The sequence below is a fragment of the Delphinus delphis genome, chromosome 3 (genome assembly GCF_949987515.2).
Source record: "Delphinus delphis chromosome 3, mDelDel1.2, whole genome shotgun sequence".
Taxonomy (NCBI): Eukaryota; Metazoa; Chordata; class Mammalia; order Artiodactyla; family Delphinidae; genus Delphinus; species Delphinus delphis.
Window position 1 is genome coordinate 58,152,293 of NC_082685.1, and position 8,688 is coordinate 58,160,980.

Consider the following 8,688-nt stretch of genomic DNA (forward strand, 5'->3'; position numbering starts at 1 on the left):
AAAAACAAAAGGAAGCTCTTGTAAGTCAGGGTTGGTAAAGTGAAAGCGTTCAAATTTAAAGAAAAAAAATTGCAGGCTAAAATGTAGGAAAAAATGTATTATGGAGGTATGTCAGGAAGTTAATTAATAAAAACATGTTTCCCCCCCCTCTGATTTTGTAATGCTTATGGGATTTGTCAGTTGTTTTTTTTTTTTTTGGCCGCACTACGCGGCACGCGGATCTTAGTTCCCCAATCTGGGATCGAACAAGCGCCTCCTGCAATGGCAGCGTGGAGCCTTAAACCACTGGATCGCCAAGTAAATCCCTGTCATTTTTTTTAATGTGTAATTTTGTATGATTTATTTTATTATCCTAAGTAAATATTCACTTTTGTAGTGAAAAAAATGTGAATTGGGGCTTCCCTGGTGGCGCAGTGGTTGAGAGTCCGCCTACCAATGCAGGGGACACGGGTTCATGCCCCGGTCCGGGAGGATGTCACATGCCGCCGAGCGGCTGGGCCCGTGAGCCATGGCCGCTGAGCCTGTGCGTCTGGAGCCTGTGCTCCGCAACGGGAGAGGCCACAACAGTGAGAGGCCCGCGTACCGCAAAAAAAAAAAAAAAAATGTGAATGATCCCCTCTTCTGTAGTGCTTCGCAGTGGGACCCTCTTGGGATAGGAGAGAAAGCAGGAGTTGCTAGGTTGGATAAGGACAGAGCCACCCCACTCCTGCCCTCCTCCCTCGGGTGGTTGGAACCAATGAACAGCCTGGGTGTGGGGTCCTGTGGTTGTCCTGAGGGAAGCCTGCCTGATGGGAAGCCTGCTGTGATCAGGCTTAGCTCTTTGCCCCTGCAGAAGGAGCTCCCGCTGTATCATCTTCCCCCATCGCAAAGAGAATGAGCAACACAGTGATATCAGCCCAGTCAATTCTCCCTCCTCCTAACAGTTCTCAGCATTGACCTTGGAGGTGAGGCATCCTTAGGGGGGACCTTATTGAGTAATAGGGATAAAGAACACTGAGAAGGGGGGGTACCCAGGCTCTGAGCCCCCGATGAGCAGGGCTGGTAGCGAGGCGTCCCATTACATCCTGGAGCTATTACCTTGGGGAAATGGAATTGGACAAGCCTGCCTTCCCATTATACAAAGAAAGGGCTTTTCAAGTAAATTTCCATTTAAGTATGAGCTGAGATCAGTGAAGATGGGGCCATAATAGCTTAGACGGTCATCGCAGCTATTAAAAATACATTTTTTACCATGTGCTCAGGCTGCCTTGTCATCTTCATATCATTCATCCCCAGAAGACTGTGACTCAACCTTTTGCAAGCTTCTGGGAGGCAGGTTAATGTGCATCTGTATTTTCAACTTTTTAATTCTTTGACATACACAGTGGATGAAATTTACATGCTTGACACAGCCCATGGATGTATTCAGAATGTGATAAAAAGTCGGTCCAGGATGGAGATGGAGATGGGTGGTGGGTGGTAAGTAAAGCACTTCACTCACTGGTCATTGCCTGCAATGCTGGGCTTGCCTCTCTCTTTAGACCATCTTGTGCCACCATTCCCTGCGTAGGACCTCAGACAAACACAGTTCCATTTTTAGCTCAAGGCCTTCAAATGGTGGTCTCTGCTGCCTGGATACTCTTCCCCCATGCTCTACCAGGCTGACTCCCACTTATTCTCCAGGTCTCAGCTTGAACCTATGTCTTCAAGGAAGCCTCCCCTGACCCACTCCCCACCCCCAGATCAGGTTAGGACCTTCAACTGGATTTCTGTCTTTGGATAACAAACTTCCCTTAACCATTTGCTCATGATTCTGCAGTTTGACTGGGCTCAGTCTTGCCTGGGTGACCTCTGCAGCCGCTGTCAGTTGTTGGGTTGACTGGCTGCTAGCTGTTCCTAGATAGCCTTGCTCATTGTAAGGAGCCTCAGCCAAAATGGTGGAAACAGCTGGGACAGCTAGAATGCCTGAGACAGCTAGGAGGCTAATCTGGGGCTTCCTTACATGGTGGCTTCAGGGCAGCAAGAGGGTGAGAGTAGAAGCTGTAAGGTCCCTTGATGCCTCCTCCAACTCTCAAGCATTGGAAACTGGGCTTTCAGGGCAGGTGGCCCTCAGAGTACATCCCTTGAAAGTCCCCAGAAGTCATATAATGTCACTTCTACTGCATTTGTTTTACCAGTAGGTTAAAGAAAGTCATAGGGCCAGCACAAATTCAACAGCAGAGAAATAGACTCACTTCTTGATGAAAAGTCACCTTGTAAAAGGGCATGTATCTAGGGATAGAAGGACTTAGAGCCATCTTTGGCCATAGTCTAGCACAGGTCTAGTTCCCTAAGTGTTTCCTTCACTGCTCTTATAACTGTTGTTGACTAATTCCTTGTATGATTGTTTCTTTGTCATTTTTATCTCCCATTAGACAACACGGTCCATGAATGTAGGGACTGACTATCTTGTTTATCACTCTATTCCCAGAGCTTGGCACATAGTGGAAACTAAGTAGTTGTTAAATGAACAGATGGATGAATGAATGCATAAATAAGGCTCCAGGAGTCCCAGAGTTGCAGCATAAGGCTTTGGAGATAGTCCTGGGTTTGAAATCTAGTTCTATCACTTCCTAGGTGTTTGACCTTAGGCAAGTTGCTTGATCGCTGAGCCTCAGTTTCTTTATCTTTAGAGATTAAAATAAACCACACCTGGGGACTTCCCTGGTGGCGCAGTTGTTGGGACTCCATGCTCCCAATGTAGGGAGCCCGGTTTCGATCCCTGGTCAGGGAAATGGATCCCACGTGCATGCTGCAGCTAGGAGTTTGCATGCCACAACTAAGGAGCCCACCTGCCGCAACTAAGACCCGGCGCAGCCAAATAAATAAAATAAATATTTAAAAAAAATAGGGACTTCCCTGGTGGCGCAGAGATTAAGAATCCGCCTGCCAATGCAGGGGTCACGGGTTCGAGCCCTGGTCTGGGAAGATCCCACATGCCGTGGAGCAACTAAGCCCGTGTGCCACAACTACTGAGCCCACGTGCCACAACTACTGAAGCCCACGCGCTTAGAGCCTGTGCTCCGCACCAAGAGAAGCCACCGCAAGGAGAAGCCCTCGCACCACAACGAAGAGTAGCCCCTGCTCGCTGCATCTAGAGAAAGCCCGCGCGCAGCAACGAAGGCCCAACGCAGCCATAACTAAATAAATAATTAAATAATTAATTAAAAATAAATAAATAAACCACACCTCACAGTCTAATCCTAACCATGAGGGTTTCAACTCCACATTTGCTCTCTTTCCTTCTGTTTGTGACCCCCTTAGCTTTTCTTACTCAACAGGTGAGGGCTAGTTTCCTTGTTTTAAGGGCCTTCCCCCAACTCCCAAGCATTGGAAACTGGGCTGTCAGGGCAGGTGGCCCTCAGAGTACATCCCCTGAAGGTCCCCAGGAGTCTATTCTATATAGACCATTGCCCCAACACTATTAGTGGCTGCAAACCAGTGGTTCTCAACTAGGAGTGATTCTGCCCCACAGGGGATGTTTGGCAATGTCTGAGACATTTTTGGTTGTCACAGGCATTTTTGGTTGGGGAGGGGAATGCTACTGGCATCTAGAGGCTAGCAGCTAGGGATGTTAAACATCTTAAAATGCACAGGACAGCCCTCTCCCAGCCCCAACAAAAAACTAAACAGTCCCAGATATCCGTAGGGCTGAAACCCTGATGGGAACTGACTGTTCTTTCTGTCCTCACCAGTTTAGATGTAATAGATTCTTCCTGGTAGTAGTCAGCCCTCACCCTTCTTTAGCTCTGGTGTCTGGTGATGGCCACAGTTCTCCCATTCCTGGACCACACATCTTTTGAGCAACAGCTTTTCTGCTTAGGCAGTTTGAAGAGAAGGGAGGGAGGAAATGGCTCTATCTGTTGGCCAGAGCTGGGATCATAGTAGGAGAAGACAATGGAGTTTATTCTGGGAAAGGCCTCAGGTGTGTCAACCTTCACTGTATTACAAACCCCTAGGGCAGCTGGAGAATGTTAGTTGGGACAGCACATGACTGGATAAAGTTGTTACTGAAGCTGTCGTGTGTGACAAGCTTGGGGTTAGGGCCTAGAGTTGTATTCAGCAACTTCTTATTCTTTCTTCTTTTTAGAAATTATTGAAAAAATTATCCCAGGGGTCCAGACCCAGGAATGGAGATGATCCTAGAACTTCATTTTCTCAAAGGGGATTAGTGTCCTAGGCATAACAGCACACCAGCCAGGAAGGTGTTTGTAGCCACCTAGTGGGTGCTTGTTAAACACTTGCCGAGCTGAATCCAGAGTTTAGGAGAAACTGCACAAGCACACAGCTGCTTTTAATAGCCCTGTTGGGAAGAAAATTTATCAAAGAAAGAGGAAGAAAAGGAGAGAGGAAGGGAAAGGTTTTAACTGATTACTGGGTACTTTATGTGTCATTTCTTCTGATCCTCACAACAACCCTGTGTGGTCAATTACTGACCATTAGTATCATCACCCCCATTTTATAGATGGAGAGGTTTAGTGACTTTCATTAAGCCACTGCTGGTATATAATGGAACCACAATTTGAACCCAGGTCTCTATGACTCCAAAGGCCTATTTCCATTATACCACAGAATTCTTCCATCAGAGAAGAAATGATTTTAAAATAATAATAAATATATAAACAACTATTTATTGACTTCCAACCATATGCCAAGGTCTGTGCTAAGGTTTCACATAGATTATCTCATTTAACCCTCACACCAACACTATCTCATTAAATTTTACCACGAGCCTGTAAGGTAGGTATTGTTCTTATTATTCCCATTTTATAGATAAGGATACTGAAGTCCATAAGAATTAAGTATGTTGCTCTAGGTTTCATAGCTGTGAAATAGCAGAGTGCGGAAAGAAAAAAAAAGAGGGAATTCTTTAAAAGGAGGAGAATGGAAGAAAGAATGTACAGAGGGAGGAAAGGAAAAGAGAAAGAGCAAAGGGAAGGGAGGGGAGGAGGAAGGATAGTGTCACTGGAGGGGCTTCTAAAGAACTGGTAATCTCTTTGGTCTTGGCCACAGAAGAGGTGAGGAAGGGGATGTCATCATTGAGAAAGCGTCACAGTAAGGTGCATACATTTTGCCGCCTCCCACCTTCAGAAGTCAACCTGTGGCAAATGTGGCTACCTGGCCAAGAGGAAGAGAAAGTATAATGGAGTGCCAAGGCTAAAAGACAAAATATCGCCTTGACCAGTGAATGAGGCACCTAAAAACTGTATGCTGTGGATTCAGGCATGGATTCTGTGAAGGAGCAACACCTAAACCCAAGAGGGCAGCTGTTGCAGCATACAGTTCATCTTATGGGTTTCAACGGTTAGTCATGCATTAAGTGTTCTGGTTTAAAAAAATTTTTTATAAATAAATAAATAAATAAAAATAAAGAACTGGTAATGTTCTTTAAAAATTTTTTTTTATTGGTGTATAGTTGATTTACAATGTTGTGTTAGTTTTAGGTGTACAGCAAAGTGAATCAGTTATACATATATCCATTTTTAGATTCTTTTCCTATATAGGCCATTACAGAGCATTGAGTAGAGTTCCCTGTGCTATACGGCACGTTCTTATTAGTAGCTATCTGTTTTATATATAGTAGTGTGTATATGTCAATCCCAATCTCCCAACTTATCCCTTCTCCCCTTATCCCCTGGTGACCATAAGTTTGTTTTCTACATTTGTGACCCTACTTCTGTTTTGTAAGTCAGTTCATTTTTGTATCCGTTTTTTAGATTCTACATATGAGTGATATCATATGATATTTGTCTTTCTGTGTCTGACTTACTTCACTCAGTATGACAATCTCTAGGTCCATCCATGTTGCTGCAAATGGCATTATTTTGTTCTTTTTTATGACTAATTTATTCCATTGTATATATGTACCACATCCTCTTTATCCATTCCTCTTTCAATGGACATTTAGGTTGCTTAGGAACTGGTAATGTTCTATTCCTTTTTTTTTTTGGCGGTACAGGGGCCTCTCACTGTTGTGGCCTCTCCCGTTGCGGAGCACAGGCTCTGGACGCGCAGGCTTAGCGGCCATGGCCCACGGACCCAGTCGCTCCGCAGCATGTGGGATCTTCCTGAACCGGGGCATGAACCCGTGTCCCCTGCATCGGAAGGGGGACTCAACCACTGTGCCACCAGGGAAGCCCTGTTCTATTCTTAATCGAAGTAGTGGGTCATGTGTGCTCTTTTAATTTCCTCCCTTCCTCCCTCCCTCCCTCCCTCCCTTTCTTCCTTCCTTCCTTCCCTCCCTTTCTTTTTTGGCTGCGCTAGGTCTTCATTGCAGCATGCTGGATCTTTTAGTTGGGGCATGCAAACTCTCAGTTTTGGCATGCACGTGGGATCTAGTTCCCTGACCACGGATCGAACTCGGGTCTCTGCATTGGGAGCACAGAGTCTTACCCACTGGACCACCAAGGAAGTCCCTTAGTATTATTCTTTAAACTGTTCTTATATACTGTATGTTATGTATAAGCATACTTATATACTGTATCTGATATAAATGTATCATACCTGTAAACTGCTTTGCAGGGTTGTCCTGCAAATTAGTGATCTGATATGCAAAGATCCCAGCAGAGAGTAAGTGTTCAAGAATATCTTACATGTATCCAGTGCTCATTGTGTTAACAATTGCTCTAACTATATTACATGGATTATCTCATTCAGTTCTTACCCCAACTGAATAGCAGGAATTATTGTTATGGTCCTCATTTTATCATTGAATGACCTAAAGGACATAGAATAAATGATATTCTCAAGATCTTGGGAATGCTGGTAATGGTGGAGTTAGGGCTTGAACCTAGGTAATATGGCTTAGGGCCCACATTCTACAGCTCTCCACTCAACTGCTTCCCAGTAAAGAACTCATTATTACCATCATTGTACCCCTGGAGAGAGAAGAAATGTAAAAGGAGCGCTGATGTCAGCTTGGAAATAAAACACCTTTGAACTGGGCTGAGATTGGTGGTGTTGGAAAGGCAAGGAAGTAGAGATAAGGAGTTCACAAACGTGTTGGGGGGGGCAGTCCACATCATTAAAGGTGGTGATTATGGCTTTCATTTTTTAAACATTTAACAAATAAGATAATTATTAAAATATTTTCTCCTGATAAAAGGAAACAGTTTGGGTCTTGAGTGAATGAAAGAATGAATGTGAAGTGGTTCTTGGTGATCAGAGGAACATGAAACAGTTTACAGTTGACATCTGAACGACATGGGATTTAGGAGTGCCAGCCCCCGCCCCCCAGTCAAAAATCTGAGTATAACTTCTTTTTTTTTTTTGGCTGCGTTGGGTCTTCATTGCTGCACGCGGGCTTCCTCTAGTTGCAGAGAGCAGGGACTACTCTTCGTTATGGTGCGCAGGCTTCTCATTGTGGTGGCTTCTCTTGTTGTGGAGCACGGGCTCTAGGTGCACGAGCTTCAATAGTTGTGGCACATGGGCTCAGTAGTTGTGGCTCACGGGCTCTAGAGCACAGGCTCAGTAGTTGTGGTGCACGGGCTTAGTTGCTCCACGGCATGCGGGATCTTCCCAGACCAGGGAAGCCCACGTATACGTATTTATTGAAAAAATCTTCATATAAGTGTATCTTCACAGTTCTAACCCATGTTGTTTAAGGGTCAGCTGTATTACTCAGCTGAACGCTGGAAGCCTCCGTGGTGGATTTGACTGTTGTAGTGTTTTATTTTAAGTCATATATACTTTAAAAATTTACCCACAATGGGCTTCCCTGGTGGCTCAGTGGTTCAGAATCTGCCTGCCAAGGCAGGGGACACGGGTTCGATACCTGGTCTGGGAAGATCTCACATGCCGTGGAGCAATTAAGCCCGAGCACCACAACTACTAGAGCCCACGTGCCACAACTACTGAAGCCCATGCACCTAGAGCCTGTGCTCTGCAACAAGAGAAGCCACCACAATGAGAAGCCCGCGCACTACAACGAGGAGTAGCCCCCGCTCGACGCAATTAGAGAAGATCCCGTGCGCAGCAACAAAGGCCCGATATAGCCATAAATAAATAAATAAATAAATAAATTTATTTTTAAAAATTGTGTGACAATTATATCCAATTTATCTTTTCATTCATTGGGACAAAAGACTGGCTACACTAAAAATGTGTTGTTTGTAAATAAGTGCTTGCCAAAAGCATATTGAAATCATCTCTATTTTCTTGTTATTTAAAAACAAAACAAAAACTATAAAATTATAGACAATTATAAAAATAAACAATAACATTTTAAAGGGCAAATATAAGAATTCTAAACATGTCATAAAAGCATTATCTATCTATAATGCCATAAACAGTTACATTTCATTCTATGTGTCAGTATTTATTCAGTTTATATTCAGTATATATATACAAATATATATACATAGATACACATGAGTAGATGTATGATATACTGTAATTTTTGTATTTGCTAACAAATCATTTTTTCTTAAATTATAAATTTAAAACAAATACAAAGTGTGCAACACTTATGAAACAAGAAAAAAGTAGAATTTTGCCTTCATGCACTGTATAGTATGTTGCGATAAAGTTGACTTTAGAATACAATCTTTAATAATACATGTTAATCTAAACAACATGATTTACTTAAAATCACTTCTATATAACACCCAAAGAATGGGTTCAAAACATTCCCAAGGGAGTTGGTAAAACCATATATTACTATGAAAGGGT